This window comes from Carassius carassius, chromosome 41 (assembly GCF_963082965.1).
Source record: "Carassius carassius chromosome 41, fCarCar2.1, whole genome shotgun sequence".
Taxonomy (NCBI): Eukaryota; Metazoa; Chordata; class Actinopteri; order Cypriniformes; family Cyprinidae; genus Carassius; species Carassius carassius.
In genome coordinates this window covers 13,226,161-13,244,221 of record NC_081795.1, presented here as the reverse complement: position 1 = coordinate 13,244,221, position 18,061 = coordinate 13,226,161, and the positions used below count along the sequence as shown (strand labels likewise).

The 18,061-nt window shown below is 37.7% G+C and overlaps 1 long non-coding RNA gene across 2 annotated transcripts; it reads left to right on the top strand.

Annotated features, from left to right (window-relative positions):
- Positions 1–5,709: 5,709 nt before the first annotated feature.
- Positions 5,710–16,807, top strand: LOC132123248 (uncharacterized). 2 transcript variants are annotated; one of them, XR_009426479.1, is made up of 3 exons: positions 5,710–6,161; positions 6,626–6,677; positions 16,407–16,807. It is a non-coding gene; the product is annotated as an uncharacterized LOC132123248 (long non-coding RNA). The 2 variants fall into 2 exon arrangements; XR_009426480.1 differs by lacking the exon at positions 16,407–16,807 and adding an exon at positions 10,465–10,730.
- Positions 16,808–18,061: the final 1,254 nt, after the last annotated feature.

The following is an 18,061-nucleotide window of genomic DNA, read 5'->3' as shown; positions in this document are numbered from 1 at the left end:
AAAAGGAAATAAAAACCATGGCACAAACAAAACATCTCATTTTATTTCCTGTAAAATTATTGAGCTGAAAAGTTCTGTTGAACCAAAATGAGTCCCAGATGCACAAACTGACCAGGCACACAAAATACATTGCTGAAGTCCTGGTTTAATAGTTGTATTATTATATTATACTATATTATACTATACTATACTATATTATATTATATTATATTATATTATATTATATTATATTATATTATATTATATTATATTATATTATATTATATTATATTATATTATATTATATTATATTATATTATATTATATTATATTATATTATATTATATTCTCAGTAATCAAGCACCTTTTTTATAGTCTCAGGTGAGAAGTGTTGTTTTTCTAATCTTCCCCATGTAATGCAAAGTAGTCAATAGCTTGGGTTCAGTAATATTTGTAATGTTTTTTGGGGGGGGGGGGGGGGGGTAGAAGTTACTTTCATATTCTAGTTATATATATATATATTTATATTTACTTAGTTGAGGTCTGTAGGAAATTGCATTTTAAAACTTTGAAGCATTGTTAATACAATACATTTACATTTAGAGACCATATTGACACATTGTGTTGCTTTCAGTTTAAGAATTTCATAACTTTGTCTAAAAAGGTCTTTCAAAAGTCTTAAATTTAACTTCATAAAGCCTGCAGAAACCCTTTCAGGAAACTTTTCTTATTATTAGCGTAAAACCATTATACTTTTTTTTTTCCTGGATTCCTTGATGAGTAGAAAGTTCAAAAGAGCAGCATATCTTTAAAATATAACATTTTCATTAACATTATAAATGTTTTTACCGTCATTTTATTTAAAACTGTTGTGTTAATCTTAAATTTCTACCTTATCTAACTATTAAAAATGACTTTTGTTGATGTCAGGTTTATTCAGTAATAATTTATTAATCATAATATTTATAATATTATGATTAACAATTGTTTTTCATTTTGAAAAAAAGTAGCTAATTAGCTAAATTTGATGTTGAGCAAATTTTTAACTACTTGACAAAACATTTTTATATAATTTTGAAGCACTCTTAGTTATGTCAGCTTCATGACTTAGCGTCACTTTTATATTCATGCATTATAAACTACAACCCATTTCATTTTTATGGTATCATGAGTAGGATGGACGTAATCTTTTTTTTTTTTTTTTTTTTTATTAAACACTTAATAGCAAAACATTCAGCCATAATATGCAGATCGTGTCTACATAAAAAAGAAAAAGAAAATAAAACAATATATATTACAGTCTTCCTTTACTCCTAATTAATCTTGATGCATCCTAAGGGTTTTCAAACTGTCCACAGTTTTATATTAATTACCCAGTACCCAGTTATTCAGAATCACTTTGAATATGCCTTTTTTATTAAATGCATTTTTTTTTCTTCACACTCTCCAAATTCATGTACAATACAATGTACTTAAGGTACTTAACACAAATTTCTTGGTTGCATTTAATTATAGAATCATGTTATTTTTGGAATATATTACACATTGAACCAAATTGTCCAATATACTGCATCTTTAAAAAAAAAGTTTTGCTATCAGATTTTTGGTAAAGAAAATAAGGATCTTAGGGTAACAGCATTAAACCTGAACAGATACATTTACTAGTAGTGGGGATTTTGATTAATTATAGTAACTCAAATATTTTGATTCTTTTCACCAGGTTTGCTTAAATTTTTATTTAATATTGCACTAAATGCAGCGAAACAAATAACAATGTCCAAAAGACACTTCTGCTCTATTGCATAAGTTGTTGAATAATTTTTTGAACAATTTATACATAGTTATAAATTGTTTTTATACATAGTTATATTATCAGTTTTATTGAAGAAACAACTCTTAGATGATGTACAAAGTCTAATGTTTGTATTAACAGTCAAGTAGATTTGTGATGCTTAAAAGCACACTTTAGATGATAGCAGCATTTTCTGGAGCGAGAATAAAGTACTGTACGTCACCTCTGATCCCAGAACAATGGAGGCTGAAATAGATTTTGCTGTTTCTATTCATTCCTGTGCTACTTCTAGACCTGTCATCGTCTTACACCAGTTAAAAAGACAGATCACACTGCGTCTCAATAAATTAGAATGTCATGGAAAAGTTCATTTATTTCAATAATTCAACTAAAATTGTGAAACTTGTGTATTACTGTAAATCCATTCAGTGCACACAGACTGAAGTAGTTTAAGTCTTTGGTTCCGTTAATCGTGGTGATTTTGGCTCACATTTAACAAAAACCCACCAATTCACTATTTCAACAAATTAGAATACTTCATAAGACCAATAAAAAAAAAAGAGCCAGTGAACCGTTTTCTTCAACCAGTTTATTGAATCGAACTGTCCGAAAGAACTACTGGTGATCCGAAAACCAGTGCAACCGGTTCTTGACTCGTGAACGAGTCAGTCTATCGTTTGTTATCTTGCTCGGCTCTGTGTTCATCTTCAGTTCTCTCTTCACAGTAGTTCAGTCAGTGTACTGTTTGAGTAAATGATTTACTCCGGGATATTGGTTTGTTTTAACTCAGAGGGAGTGTCAGCCACATTAAAAAAGTTAACACTTAAGTAATTTGTGGATTAATGGTTATTGGCGATGCGAACCGTTTCAGACGATTCAGTTCGATTTGGTGAACTGGTTCAAGGAGATCCGTTTACATCGAATGATTCGTTCGTGAACCGGATATCACAAACTGCTGTGTTTTGAAATCTCACAACAGACCAGAAGACTGGGCTATGATCTTCTCCACCCTTCCTCCAGACTCTGGGACCTTGGCTTCCAAATGAAATCCAAAACTTTCCACTCAACTTTCTGTTAACATGGTTGGATACAGCACTCTGTGAACGACCAGCTTCTTTGGCAATTAATGTTTGTGGCTTACCCTCGTTGTGAAGGATGTCAATGATTGTCTTATAGACAACTGTCAGATCAGCAGTCTTCCCTATGATTGTGTAGCCTAGTGAACCAAACTGAGAGACCATTTTGAAGGCTCAAAAAACTTTGCAGGTGTTTTGAGTTGATTAGCTGATTGGCATGTCACCATATTCTAATTTGTTGAGATGTGGGTTTTTGTTAAATGTAAGCCAAAATCATCAAAATTAAAAGATCCAAAGGCTTAAACTACTTCAGTCTGTGTGCACTGAATTGATTTAATACAGGAGTTTCACAATTTGAGTTGAATTACTGAAATAAATGAACTTTTCTATGACATTCTAATTTATTGAGATGCACCTGTATGTACAGTATATATATATATATATATATATATATATATATATATATATATATATATATATATATATATATATATATATGTATATATAGAAGAAGGCTGCCCCCCAATGGTGCAGATTTTCACTGCCACACACACACACACACACACACACATACAGTACTTTACACACTGAAACAGACAGCTGTACATTGCTCAGCATCTGATTCTAATACCCTTCCAGGGTTTATGTATAATCTGAAAATGTAGTCTTTGATGTTGCTTTATTTCCCATCTTCCCATTAATATCTTTTTTCATATCTCTGCGGCGATACTACTGCAATAACGTGTCTCTTTTGAGTGTGCCTTTAGTTGGCCAGGAGGGTCTGTGTGCTGCATTATGTCAGCCTTGAAGCACAAATCCAAAGAATATCAGAGAAGGGAAGGGGTCAAGAGCACAGAGGTTTGTAGTTCTCTGCACCTCTCCTTGCTAATCGCTGCCAAAGGAAAAGAGCTGTGACAAACAAACAGCTTTTTCAGCTCACATTCACAAATATTTGTTTACTCTCTCTTCTATTAAGAAAGCTCTCGAAAAGCTTCACGGACATGCTGCCTCACTCTTGTGCCGAAATTCTAAATTACACAGGTTTTACTTAATCAGAAATATTTGTGTCTTTTTCATCAGCGTAATATCATTTGGCCTTTTGCATTTGGTAATTGTGAGACTATGCAAGGCTCTAAAGCATATGCTCTCAGGACAAAGAATACTTGCGATATGATCATCTTAGTCTCACTTGGTCTCCTATATTGATCTATTTCCTTTTTAAACTGAAAATTCGAGCAGGGCATATTAAAGTGTTTTATTATTAAAGTTTATTATTATTCATTTATTTTAGAAAATAGCCAGTAGACTTCAATGGACAAGATTTGCAACTTGCTAGTCAGTGGTGAATGTTATTAGGGGGAGGGGCATTCTGAGAGAGAGCATTTGATTGGCCAAACATAAGTGTAGTGCAGGATGAGTCATCAATATTTTTGCTTTTCACTAGAAGGAAGAGAAATTTAGGATTACACTAGCTTTGTAAACTCAAAGCTAACACACACAGACTAAATGCCACAAAACTCTCATTTTAATTTTATGGGGTCTTGATATACAACGCAATTATTCAAGTTGATAGTGCGTAATTAGTGCTATTGTAGTCATGTATTATAAGTATTATTAAATCAAGGGTTTATGTGGTTCCTATAGAAGTACCTCTTCCCTCACTTAAAGTCCTCATTAGAACTTCAACCACAATGTTTGTTATGCAAGGTATGAAGCACTATAATTACACTGCTTTGCTAATGGCCTTATATTTCACTTCTCTGGAGACATGTCTGCTAAACATAGCTGAAGTCATAATCTTACAGTGAGCACTTAGCAGTTTCTACAGCAGGAATGACTGGATTCGGTGTTTGAAATAAAAAATATATAAAATAATAATAAAAAAAAAATGAAAAAAAAATTTTTCATTTTATGTTTGCATTACCCTTTATGCAGCAAATATGCTTCAATATGCTTTGCTAAGTCTTTAGCATGCATGTGTAATTGTGTGCATGTATAAATACATGTGCGCGTGTCTGCTCACTATAGGCTCTAGGCAGCAGCCGGCGCAGTCAAAGGCGGTCTAATATTAGCACCTCACTGATAGCTTGCTGTATCTGGACGAAAGAGGCTGATAAATGAGTATAGCAGTGGTGGGGCCATGGAGCCGAGGGGGAAGTTTAAAAGGGATAGCATCTCCGTTTTACAGCCGAAAAGCCTACATGCATGTCCCGTCTGCATCATAAAGGATATAATGCTCAATCTACATGTGACACCTAGAGATTAGCCAGAGACTACGAAATCATGAAGCAAGTGAAGGAAAGAGAGGAAGAGGGCAGTATGCTGTTGGTTTGCTTTCCCTCCGCTCCGGTTATTTATTTGATCCCATGCAATGTTGTCCGTCGCAAGCCTCCCTACCTGCTCGGCTTGTCCCTCCCCCATCGGCTCGGGCTCCTCTCCCCCCTTACTCTGCCCAAGCCTGGGGGAGCCAGTTGAGATTAAATGTAGCCTCTATGAGCCAAGCACATTATGCAGCTTTGTTTCTAGGGCCTCTCTCTCTCTGTCTTTCTCCCTCACTTTCATTCTCTTTTTAAAGGATAGTGTTAATGATGCTGGGCATGTGATAGAGAAATTCCAGAATGTCAGTGTCACTGGAAATACCAAATGTAGGAATATTTGACAAGTAAAAATGACAAAAAAAAATAAAAATCAAAGAGCGTGAAAATCTATGCCTTTTTTCGACACAATTTCTCTTTCTCCACCAACATCCTCCCCCCTTTGGGTTGATACTGAGGAGATGTGGGCCTCTGGCTTTAAATGATCACAGCTGTGTGAGCAAATTAATGGATGATATTTCTCTGTTTTCCCGCCTTTCTACAACTTTTTTCAACATGGATTTGTAAAGAGGCAAAGCGGGACCAGGGGTGTCTTGCTTCTACGCTTTCCCCCTCCTCTTTCCAATTTTGCATATATCTCAGTCTGCTCAACTCAGAGAGAGAGGAAGAGTGTGTATTTGTGTGTCCTGAGAGAGAGAGAGAGAGAGAGCGAGAGCGAGAGAGATGGCGAGGGAGGGAGAAAATGAAATGTAAGACAGATACGGAGAGTGAAAGAGAAGAAAGGGGTGTGGAGAGAGCAAGCTAGCGAGTGTAGAGAGCCTGTAACACGGTGCATTGATGCATTTGCTGCGTCTCAGACGTGCTCTTTCGGCAGGACATAGCCCAGGGTTTTTGGCTGTGGCAGGCTGCCTGTTTTCCAACATCCAATCGAGCCAGACCTGGAATAGGGATATACATGTGAGCGGAATTGCCATGTCTGAGCAGCGCTGGACGAGTGAGGTGAAGTGAATGAGTGAGAGTCCTGTGCTGTGTGTGTGTGTGTGTGTGTGTGTGTTCACCCCCTCCTCTCCTGAGATCCAACAGACTGGCATGATTTGCTGGTGGTGTGGCCCTGGAAGCTGCTCTGACTGTCTCTCATCCTCAGTGCCATCACACCACCCTTCGGCTTTTTCTCATCGGCACGCTCTCCACCTCTGCGGCTTTTGTCGGCAAGCTGTAATATGGACATACGGACCTTTGCTTTAATATTACCATCCATTCATCTCTTCTCCTGTCCACCTCTCCTCTCTTTCATTCTTCCTCTTTCGTTTCACGCGAACAGCCTTCCAGTCAGCATGACTGTATGACTATCCCTTTTTCTAGCCTATCAGATCTGCATGATTTTGTCAGCAGGGCTAGCAAATCTGAGAAAATCTGAGATTTCTCTGTCTTTCTTTCTCTTACCCACTTTCTTTGTTGAGCAGGCTGTGAGAGAACTGTGATCGGCTTCATACTCATCCTCATCCTCACACCAGGGTGAGTTTAAAACCATTTTCTGCTTCTCCCCACCCACAGCTGTAACATCTGTTAGTGTCTTCATTACCTTTGTCTGAAGCTGCTTGTATTGGGCTTGCCAGTTAGCCGTAAGCAAAATTGTCTTGTATTATCTTGTATTAACGTATCATGATTTAGGTAATGTTACAGTTCAGTGGTTTACGTTGGGGACACTAGTAGTTCTGTAAGTCGCAGTGTCTAGACGGAGAGCTTTTTATGATTATCGTTGAATGCTTGTAAAGAGAGCTTAGCAAGACAAGAGCTGGTGAAGAGTTTACCTGGAACCAGGGGCAAGTGCTGCAATGTTTGATGTTAGAGACTGAGTTAGGGTGTTGGGGAAAGAGAATGAGAGAGAGAGCTTGCGGGGTGAGGGAGAGATGGGTCAGCGTTGTGTCTAGCTGAAGGTTGCACTTGTTGTGTCACAGACAGACAGACAAACAAGTGTCGGGGGGATTGGGGGATGCACAAAAGCTGTGAGTAGATGGGCCTTTTATAACCATACTAATTTGAATTTTTTGTTTTTGTGGGACACATCAGTGTGCTCGAATCTTGTCACAGGTTGGCAGTCAGTCTGCAAATGTGCCTCTCACAATCCCTGAGACCCTAACTTGTGACGTTTTCCTGTTATGTGCACGGGTTAGGTTCTTGGGAGCTGAGAGGGGCACTCTCTCATCAGCCTGTCGGTGTTGGAAACAGACATTTTAGTCAACAGTGAAGCACAACTGTGAGAGGAGAGAGGAAACAGCTAGCCATGTGTATAAAGGGACAGTGTGCTTTGGAGGATGGGGGGGGGGCATTGAAGAAATGCCGGCATACAGGTCATGTGATGCACTAGTGGGTAGGATCAGCTGAGAATTAATTGTTAGAGGGATAAGGTTAGAAAGAGGAAATATGATTCCTTTGTATTTCTTGAGTTCAATTTCAAATGCTGCCAGGCAAGGGCCTTGAACACATGTTAAAGGGATAAAATGAAAACTATGTCTTAGTTTAGTCACCCTTATGTTGTACGTATGATTTTTGAGTGGAACACAAAAGAGGATATTTTGAGAAATGTCTCTCCACACAGTGGAAGTCAATGGTAACCAAGGCTGTACCAACATTCTTCAAAATATCTTCTTTTGTGTTCCACAGAAAAAAATCATAAAGGCCTGGAACGATATGAGGGGGACTTATGTTTATGTGTGAACTATCCAACCAATATCTTACATTTATCCCGATTTAATTCCACATCTCTTTTTCATTTGAGAGCAGCACAAAGTACTATGGAGAGCGTCATGCTAAAGGCTCAGTACACTTGTGTTTGACCTCAGAGAGCCCTCAACTGCTCACTTTGTAGATGTGAACGTCATCTTTTTAATGTCTGCTGAGTCATATGTGAGTTTGTGTGTGTGTTCCCTCGTGTCCCTCATGCTATGTGATATGGCTTTAGCATGTAGCATGGCTAATGTGGTATGCAAGCGCTGACAGGGCCTTACTTTTTTGGTTGTTGGCTAACCTAGATGTATATCCCTTAAGGCACTGGATCATAAATATTAGCAACTGGAAGACCACCAGAGATCCCTACTACAAAATAATTAAATTTGGTGAGAAGCATTGTGTTATGAGCACAAATGTCGAGAGATGGGGTTGTCTAGAGTTCACCCACGCTCTTTCATGATTCGTTCCATTTCCGTTGTGTGTTGGCGGAGCATTTGTCCACTGTTGTGGCACGTCTGACTGCTGTTTAAAATGACATTGCGGCAACATTTCAACAAAGGAATGATGAAAATAAAGGCCAATGAGTATTACCGCAGTCTCTACACAAACACCTTTAGAGTTTAAGACCTTTTTTGGCATTTAGAGAGACAATGAGAGACTGCTTAATGAGATAACGGCTTGCCTATAGTTCATGGATGATGCATTGCTGCATTTAAGGCATCAGCCACTGCATCGTACGTATAATGCATGGTGCCATTACGCCCACATCCCTGTCTGTCTTTCTCTCTCTACCCACCATAACACCCACAAGATCTCTCTCTACCTCTCTCTATCTATCGGTACCCACTGTCGCATTAAAAAAACTCTCTTCATCACAAACCTTGTTGCTGCTATGGCAGACATTGAGCGCTTTGGAGTTTGAGGTGGGATATGTGATACTTTATCTTGGTACATGTCCAGGTATCCATGCTCTTGCTCTCTAAGAGGATTTGTCAGGTACATTCTACTTAGATTGCTTGCTGAATTTCCGATGGAAATCATCAAGCTTTCGTACACATTTCTGAGGGTTTCCAAATGAAAATGAAAGGCTTGCAGTAGCCGGTCACCTTTATAGCATAGCATGGCTTAATATTGCTTTACCCCTGTCTCTGCAGTACTTTGCTCTGGAATCTAGGCTGCAGCTCTATTGTTCACTCCTGTCTTTCTGCGCTCACGTTGCACTCCACTGGCACTGGGACAGCCTCCCTGAGCCTGGCCCACTTTTAAGGTGGACCGGTAAACGTGGACGAAGCCATACAGTCGAGTTTAAGGCAGACTGTGACAGGTTTACTGGCTTGGAACAAAGGCTGCCGCAGTGAGGAAGGTTGTGCAGGTGGGGTGTTAGATCGTGCCAGGGTGGGTGACGCCCATGGCTAAGCAACACCGGGCCGTCTCTTCCAGAACCATCCAGACAGGTCCATTTTATCTGCTGAGGCTTCATATCCATTGTCCCACCATAAGAGTGTCCGTAGATATCCTTCTGAAATGCTAAAGCACCTCAGGTCTAAAATTAGTGCAAAGACAGCCATTTTGATGGAAAGAGATTATTACTTATTATTGAACTGTGGAAGTTAAAAGTTGCGTATGTGAGGTCGTTTGGTACAGTGACTGTTGCTACTACAACCACCCAACAACGATTACTCTGATTGTGTTTTCATGAAAAAGTGTCTGGACTCATGATGGTGACCCCGTTTGTTTGATTGTTTATCACAGTGTTCTTTTTTTATCATGGCAAGATGGTGTGGAAAGCTCATTGTCTGTCAGAAGCAACAATATTTTCCATGCCCACAGGTGGTGTTGCTCAGTATTTGGTTGACATATAAATGGAAGGAGAGACTGATCCAAATTCTATCCTGAGACCTAAAATAATGGTTCTACAGTGCTCAATAATGTAATAGAGGTCGTGGCTGAATGCCTGCCTACTGAGCAGTCACATGGAGAAGGTATGTACGGTACTTGTCCATGCTCTTCATTGTTCTATTGGACTCTTTGGAGTCAGTGGGCAGACTGAATGTACATGTATAGTCAGTAGTGATGCGCAGGTCATCTCATAGCCCATGGACTCCATGGTTGAAAAAAACCTGACCCGCGCATCACTAATAGTCAGTAGTGAAGGATGCATTTCAGCTATTTCTACTAAGCACGCAATAGATGATCATGTGTGTGTCTGTCATACCTTCATCCACATTTGACATTCCTGAATACTTTCCCCCTTGGGACAAGGGTAGGCCACAGCTAATGCACTGCTGCTAAAGAGCACAGCTGTGTGTGTGTAGAGAGAGAGCGTGTGTAATCATAGTAATAATATATTAGCTAGTCTGAATAACTGACCAATATTTTACCATTTTGACATTATCTGCATAAGCTTTCTGATAACCAGAAGTGGTACACTTACAATTAGTCATTTAGCAGATTATCTGTGTCAGTTCCAAAATCAACCAATAGCCCAATCAAAAACATTTTCTATTTCAGTTATTTCATTGAATTAAGTTGTTTTATGCATAAATCAGCATTATATTGACTACCCCTCCAGGTTTCAACATGGGTCCATATGGTTTGACCACTAGTGTACCTGTATGATGGAGAATGTCTGCATCTACACAGGTCCATAGTAGTGGCACAGGCTCAGCTGCTTACTTCCTTCATGATGAGCATCGAGTGAGCTTGCTATTTGCATGGCCATCTGCACAGACAGGCAGGCAGACTGGCTCCTCGGACCTCAGTACAGGTTAGAGCAGCTTAAGGATTACCAGCACAGGCATAGGAAGATTAATCAGCTCACAGGCCTAACCTAATTAAGCCAGCGGGGAAATGTCACCAGTGTATATCAACAAGCCTTTCTCTTTCTCTCGGCCCTGCCCAGCTCAGGAATGCACGGATAGGCCAGCCCTCTCATCCTCTGTCCCGGACTATCCGTGGAGCTCACCGAGCAGAACAGTATTCCTTTCACTGCACCCAGGTCAGTTGTTCATATGAAGACGGCCTGGAAATCCCCTTGGTTACAGTGGGAATGTGCTGTTTCGTCGGACCTGTTCTGGCTCATCTTATCCGGCCTTACTGAACTCAGTAGCCGCGGTGGCTAATGGTGTGAGATTACCTGTGTAACATTCTTATTCATTAACTCAGCTAGTAACTGAGTAAAATTTTTGAATAACTGATTAAACTAAAAGGGATGTAGAAAAGATCTGAAAAATTATTGGGACACAGAATTTACTTTAGGAGCCTGGTGAGCCATGAATATTAATTAGGTGATGTATTGTAACATTCCAGCTATATTAGGATCACTGCTTTCCAATTGCACTTCTGCTCAGCTGCCGGGGTCATTTTATGTGTCTGGCTGCAACAAAACATAAAATGGCAAGCTCTTAAATTGAAATGAATGCTCTAAAAGTGGGTGGGGACAAATCTTGAAATGTCTAAAAATGGAAGAACAATAAACTGTAGCAGCTGTACTTAAGGTTGCCAAAATTATGCAGTTGTTTTGTGATCTCATCTGAAACTTTCTGAGTAATGTTATTAGTGGAATGCCCTATCATATCTGTTTAGTGATTATCATTGACATAATCAATAAAACACTACCATTGAAAAGTCTGGGGTTGATAAGATTTTTAAAATGATTTTTTTTTTTTTTATTTAAAGAAGTTTCATATTGCTCACCAAGGCGCATTTATTTTAATGAAAATAAAGTGAAACAGTAATATTGTGACATTTAAAATAAAAATTTTCTATTTCATTACATTTTAAAATGTAATTTATTCCTGTCATTACTCCAGTCTGTAGTGTCACATGATCCTTCAGAATCATTCTCATATGCTCACTTACTACTCAAGAAACATTTCTCATTATTGGTTATTTTATTTTATTTTTTATTTTTTTTTTTGCACTCAATCAGAATTTCTAAGCATGATAATCAGTCTTCGCCTCTATGTACTGTACGCAAGTCTCTCAGTAATCACACATTGTGACTGATTAATTTGTCATTATTAAACATTGTCTCTTTTGGCTGTGGCCCTGTTCCCTCGGGAGCCAGGAATTGTGTCGCTGTAGTGACTGTTGTCAGTGCGATTTGCATGACAGTGGTTGACATTTTTTTCTCAGCGATTTGCTAGGGGCAGCTAGTGGCCAGGTCTCAGAGTGCTGAGAAAAGCATGGTGGCAGCTCCGTCTCTCAATCTGTCATCAACAGCAGCACTGCATGTGTGTGTGTGTGTGTGTGTGTGTGTGTGCTGCCATCAAATAAGCCACAAAGGAAATTCAAATCATGTTTCTCACACTTCCACAAGCACCTTGAGGAAATAATGGCCCCAGTGCTGTAAAGGGCAATGCTCATTGGTAATGGTATTACAGATTGCCAGAGCTGTATCCTAAAGCCTCCCCAATTATATGGCACATGACATACAAAGCCTTCGTTCCCACTGGAAGTCTACGCATATTATAAATGTGTTCAACTGTCAAACTTATTAATTCTTTCCTGCAGTGCGATCATGCCCATGTATTATGATGTCTGGCACAGCATTAGACGCTTTCCGTTATTTTGTTGTTTCAGGACACAGTTCAGTCTCTCATATCTCAATCTCATTTGATGTTGAATTAGTTTGGCATCAGCTTCACATAACCTTATAGGATTGGAGCTGCCGTGCTGCTATGGCCAGAATATTGATAACAGATGTTCAAATGGCTTATCAGATCATTGCTTGCATGCCAAAGTGATCTCTCATTATTATGAGTTATTGTTATAATAAGCTGTTGTTTTTGTTTGCGTACTTGTATTTGTGTATTATTTCAGAGTTTATTAAAGATTAGCATGGGGGATTTATTGATGCTATATTGAAGCCGCAATGTTTAATAAATGTATGTTTCGATCTTTTTAAAATGCATTTTGTCAAAAATATATGGAGGAGGATTTTATTTTATATTGTATTGGATTTACGTATATTGAATTTTTCTATGGATGTTTGTGAAATTAAAACATAAAATAACATTTCATTTATATAGTAGCTTCATATAGTAGCTTTTTTTTTTGCTTGATTCATTTATTGTCAAGAGCCTTTTTGAATTTGCCTGAGCATGTTCAATTTTATTTAAATTTAGTTACTTTTTTTAATAAAAAACAAAAATGACATGCACATTTTCAGCAACAGGATTGAGAGTGTGCTGTTGAAATGAACAGCAGCACAGGAAGAGATGGTGGGTGCTGTGGGGGAAGACTGTCACTGTCTGTGTTTGTGACTATTGACTAACCTGAACAGAGAGACAGAGGGCAGGCTGGGTGTGAGCCATCGGCCTCAGACTGTCCTTCCTGTCCTCTGCTTAGAAAACATGTCAGACATGCATCCAGAGATCCCTGCTTTGGATGGACAGCACGTCTTCTCCTTTCCTCAACCTCCAGGACAACATAATACACAGTGCTGGCTTGTCCTGATGTTAAGAAAAACCAATGCAACCAAAAAATACAGAGAGATAAAATAAAGATCTTTAGAGGTTTGAACCTTAGACCACCTTTTCAAACATTGCAATAATGACAAATTGAACATTTTAAATCAGCTTTATAGAAAACCAGGGTTAGTTGTCATGCTTTTCACCTTAATTAATATTTTCTGTTTAGGCACATAGGAGAGTACTGTATGTGAAAACACTTTTGAACATCCCTTCTAATTTTGCCCAGGAAAGCTCCAGCTTTTTGACATTAAGAAGGAAATGTTGTCACACTATACATATATGCCTATTGGTTGCCATTAAGCATCTTATTATTAGATTTTTAGTCTAATGTAACAAAACAAAAATGTCATGAAACAAAAATAATGAATGAAACAAAAATGTAAAGGTTAAAGTATAAAAATGTCATAACGTTTGGTTTTCACTTGTTCATCCAATAATATTACAATATGGTTATTGTACGAATTAAAATATCGATTTTTAATTAGCATGGAAAAAATTAAGAAACTAGTTGGAAAACAATTTTTGGTTAAAAAAATTATTTTGGAAACCAAAATGAAACAAAATCTCAGCTAGGATTAAAATGCGTAATTGTATTTTTAACTCCAGCTCTTAGTCGATTGGTAGATTGTACAACTCCTCCATGTGACAATTAGCTGACTTCTATCCCCTTTTTGAATGGCTATATTAACAGTACTAATTGTTCTGAAGCATTTTTACGTTTTTTTAAAGACATGAATCTGAAGTTTGCTGTCAGTGGTGGAGGTGTGTGTATGTGTTTGAGTGCAGTTGCAGGTCGCAGTGAAGATGTGTGTGAGGGGAATGGTGAGATGGCTCAGGGACTAAGCCTGCTCTTAGTCTGCCATCTCAGTCAGGAAAGCCTCTGTAGATTATCCTGGAGCTGACAGCAACCAAAATAGAATGAGCCTGATTCTCTCTTTTTTTGTATATGTGTGCACGCGCTGCCCTTTTTCTTAGTCTCTGTCTGTCAGTCTCTTTTTCTCCCACACAGTTTCCCTCCTGCTGTGACGTTTTATTCACACTCTCTCCGAATCCTGTCCTCACATGGCTTTTGGCCTACTTATTGAATTATCAAGCTTCAGTGTTTCTGGGTAAGTGAACGTGTGAATGCCATTGTGTTTGCATGTGAACGAGTGACCACACCCCATTGATTTGTGAAGAAATCAGATCCAAACCCACGATTGGCGCGGCGTTCCTTCCAGGGCTCAGCACAAATGTTTGTCTGCCTAATGGTTTTAAAACCATCCAGCAACTGTCTTTATGTAATTGTCACTTCCATGATGTACCTTGTTTAGAATTGATCTCGAATAGCAAGCAATCCCAATGCAACGTGTGTGTGAAAGCTGTTATTTTTCCAGGCCACCATGAGCAATAGCTCCCTGCGTTTGTCAGTTTAAGACCCGGAGTGATAATAAGCCCTTTGTCTGTTTGTGTCTGTAATTTACAGTCCTTTTGTTTTGAATATAATGTGCTTTTTTTTAATTGTTACGCATTGAAACCTTGTATGTTTTCAGATAATATGTGAATCTAACAGCCTTCATGTCAGACACGGACTTCAGGTCACAGAGTTTAGGCTCCGCAAGTTCAAGAAAACACTTCAACAATGCCGTAGCAAATGGCTGTTACATTATCAGACCCCAAGGACGCTTTTCTGGGTAAACCTGCTGACCCCACGCAGGCTCTCTGCTGTGGCTCTGACATCGGTGTCAAATATCCTGACTTTGTCTTGATTGTATTAAATCTGCAAAACACAAATTAAAATCAATGTAAAAGAAATAATCGATGACATACTTTGGCTTTCTGCGGCTCCTTTGTTTTCTCAGCTCACAAGGATGAGTGAAGGCAGGTTAATGGGGACAGTGGGCCGAAAGCCATGGGGGAAGGGCTTTTTTCATGCAGGCTATAGCAAAACTATCCATTTCAAATTTCCTGCTTCATAATCATCATCTCCTTTGAGGGTATTTGAAGAAGCATTGTAATAAAGAACATGCCTGGACCCGAGAACATGTGTCAAGACAAATATTTTAGATGGTTAGAAGCATTATTCAACAAAAGTTGCAACCATTTCAAAGTTTAAGATTTGAATAAAGTAATCCATTTCATTAATGATTAACTAAATGAAGCACTTTTACAATCATTTATTTGAATATATTCAGAAATTCAGAATTTACATTAGAAAGTTGTATAAATTAACAGCAATTCCAAAAGAAAACTGCCAGTTCACAATAGTTATCAATAGCTTATTTTCTAAATGTAATCATTCTGATGGACCACATCCACAGAGGATTTAAAATGCATTCAGATGTTTAAAAACTGATGAATGTCTTTCTGTTTTGCAAAACATTTCACAAAAAGTTTGTTAGGTTGCTTGGACACTTTCATCCCTCAACGTTCAGTATACCTAAGCAATTATGATTTTGAAGACAGCATATTTATTTAAGCGATAATGAGGATAATGGGCTGTTTTGCGTTTATGCTGACTCGAGTTTTCAGTCTTTGTTTTAGTTTAATGTGTTCTGTTTGTTTGTGGTCAATTCCAGGGCACTTTTGTTTTCTTTCAGCAGGGGTAATAAACCCATAATGCTGTCGGTCACATTGATTTAGTTTTAATATCCTCCGCTTCTCATTTTTCCTTACTAATCATTATTGATGTTGCTTTGATCTTCAGCAACGGTTTGTTTTGTGAATACTGAAGAGCCCTGCGTATGTTAGGAATCAGGAATCTACAGCACTCTGTATCTATTTCTAATTATTAATCGCTTTTATTAGCCACTTTAATAGCAAGGATATTTTCAGTGTGTTGCTATAGAAACAATACGACAGTTATTTATATAACAATTAACTGGGTTGATTTTCAGGTTGGGTTTTTTTAAGCATATTTGTGAGTGGAAGAATATACTTTGAGGAAACCGGTGGTCAACTATTTTTAATAGTCTCAGATCTCTATAAACAAAGCTTGTATGTCTGTAAAAGTTCCAGTACAACTTTAACTGTTTTTTCCCCCTTTTCTCTCCTGCAGTACATAACAAATCATCAAAGCCGGGATTACAATTTCGTGAAGGAGCAGCTTTGACTGCTGGAAGACTTAAGCGTATTAGCTTTAAAACCAAGATGGGAGTTTCAAGTGATGTATGGCAGACTTCAAAGATGTTTTAATCTGTCAGTAGGCATGCACTTGCAGAGGCAATTTATATTAGGACACAGTGTTTCTTCTGCCTGCAATCAGTGGCTACTTTGGCTAGACCCAGTCTGATGTTAATGTTAACCTTTTATTAAACAGCTGCACTTGTTTCCTCTTGTTTCCTTTAGAGTCGTCTTTAGATGCACAAAATTAACTGATTATGAATACTGACTCCTGAAATAGTTTGACAGTTAAGTCACACTTAAAAATGTACATTTTAGTTGCATTATATCAGTATATCAAACCAAGTGTCATTTATTTTATAGAAAAACAACACAAACATACGTTTTGATCAAAATATTTCACAAAAGAGTTTTGTTGGGTTGTTTGGACACTTTCTGTTTAGTGTAACTTTAGTAACATTAGTGTAACATGTTCAGTGTTAATTGGATGAATTACAGCTGTGTTTACTCTGATTGGACACATGTAGTTGATACGATGTCCAACAGGTTCGGCAGTATCTTGTGGTGTGACATGCTAAGATTTATCTAAAGATATTTGAAAGCTATTTGTTTTTCCACATGTTCTATGCATTTTGTATGACCTTATTAATTGAAAACTACGAACACAATGAGAATGAGAATGAAAAAAATGATATGATCAGTAAGTCATGGCAGCTTATGTTTTTACATTAAATCATCAACTTTTTATATATGTTATATGAATTTATTATTTGTAACTTTTTAAGTTGGTTTAATGTCATTTATGTTGAAATGACAACCAAGTTGACTATTCTAAAAAATTGAAGGCACCAACTAAACGTTTTTACAGTGAATATTGGTGTAAGTGTAAATGTGTAAATATCCACACCTACTGTATATAATGAGTTGGTATTAACTGAAATTATATGCAATAAATTAAATAGCAGAATTTATTTCTGGAGCTCTAGCATCATTGGTTTACAACTGCGACTTGGTCTCGCTTATGTGTCCAAATAATTTCTGAGGACAGTTTTTTTAAGGTTCATTTCATGCAGAAAATTTGAACATTCCTGCAAATACACAATATTTCTGATAAATGTCATTTCAGGATGTACTCATCCGGGCTCAAACAGCATCCACAACAGAGTAAAATCACCTCAATATCATCATCATGACGTGGAAGATTAATTTATCCCAGAATAACCTGGATAAAAGGATATAAAGCCAAAACTTAGAAGAGACTGTGTTTAATTCAAGTGTGCTAATTGTAGTACTGTTTTTATTGTTACTTAAAACTACTGTTCAAGGGTGATAAAGCTTTTATTTTGCACTTGTTTTTTTTTTATTACAAATTATATATCAGCCTAAGTATTTGAACATTCATTTCATAATTTAGTGTCACATACTTTTTTTTAACTCTTTTTAAATCCTACAATACTCTGTTTATTCACATATAAATTATCAATTCCAGTATATGAACTTTTATACCACATAATAAAAAATTAAGACTGTATTTCTTGTTTTAATCCTGTGCTTTTTTTCCCCTGTTTTTCTTTCTCCTCGTCACTTAGT